Genomic DNA, 1,504 nt, shown 5'->3' on the forward strand with positions numbered 1-1,504 from the left:
TTTCCAATCTTTTCCAATTCAGCAACATGGATGTCCTTCTAAGTTTTGGTGTCATTTTCAAAATATTTTTTTAAAAAGAATTATTTTACTTAACTTTATTTATTTTTAATTTCCTCAGAGAGGGTTGGGGGTGGGGGAGAGAGAAAACAAGCCAACAGATTCAGGATTCAAGCCATGGTCAGCCATATGGCAGTACAGCACCCTTAACCACCATGCCACCTGCTGGCCCCTCAAAATCTTTTTTTAGATTTTCATAGTTTCCTTGTACAGGTCTTTGACTTCTTTGGTTAGATTCATTCCTATGAGTCTTATACTTTGTGTAGTCATGGTAAATGAGATTACTTTCTTCATTTCTACCTTGGTCCATTTTTTATTTGTATATATAAATCCTATAGAGACATCCATCTCCAGACCCTTGGCCTGGGGGAGTCTGAGGCAGGGCCCCCTGCTACAGCCCCAGCCCTGGCACCCCCAAGCCCAGCAACCCTCTATATCTGTCAGGCAGGACTACTCCCAGCTATACAGCAGACCCCAATTACATCTCCAAACCACTGGACTAAGGGACACTGAGGCAGGGCCCCCTGCCCCACCTCCAGTCTTGCCCCCCCCATGCCAAGTGAACCTCTATCTCTCAGCCAGGACCACCCTCAGCTCTACAGCAGAACCCATTTCTATGTTCAGATCCTTGGTATAACAGACACAGAGGCAGGGTCCCCTGTCCCAGCTCCAGGCAAACACCCCGAAGCACAGTGATCCACTGTCTCTTTCAGCCAATACCGCCCCCAGCACTATACCAGAACCCACTTCCATCTCCAGACCTCTGGCCTAAGGGACACTGAGTTGGGTCACCTGCCCCAGCTCCAGCCTTTGCACCCACAAGCCCAGTGACTGTCTAACTCTTTCAGCCAGGACTGCCTCCAGTTCTACAGCAGAACCCACTTCCATCTCCAGACCCCTGGCCTAAGGGACACTGAGGCATAGCTCCTGACCCCAGATCCAGACCCAGCACCCCCAAGCCCAGCGACACTCTATCACTGTCAGCCAGGACTGCACCCGACTCTACAGCAGAACCAACTAACATCTCCAGACCCCTGGCCTAAAGCACAGAGGCATGGACCCCTGCCCCAGCTCCAGCCCTGGTACTCTCAAGCTCATCAGCCTTCTATCTCTTTCAGGCAGGACATCCCTCAGCTCTTCAGCAGAAACCATTTACATCTCAAGACACTTGGCTTAAGGGACACTGAGGCATGGGCCCCTGCTCCAAATTCAGCCCCGGACCCATTACATCCAGTGACATCTGTCAGCCAGGACCACCCCCAGGTCTACAGCAGAACCCATTTCCTTCTCCAAACCACTGGCCTAAGAAACACTGAGGCATGGCCCTGAGCCTCAGCTCCAGTCTCAGCACCATGAAGCTCAGCGACCCTCTATTTCAGTCAGCCAGGACCTCCCCAGCTCTTTAGCAGAACCCACTGTCATCTCCAGACTCCTGGCCTAAGGGACA

The sequence above is a fragment of the Tupaia chinensis genome, unplaced genomic scaffold (assembly GCF_000334495.1).
Source record: "Tupaia chinensis unplaced genomic scaffold, TupChi_1.0 Scaffold138260_1, whole genome shotgun sequence".
NCBI lineage: Eukaryota > Metazoa > Chordata > Mammalia > Scandentia > Tupaiidae > Tupaia > Tupaia belangeri.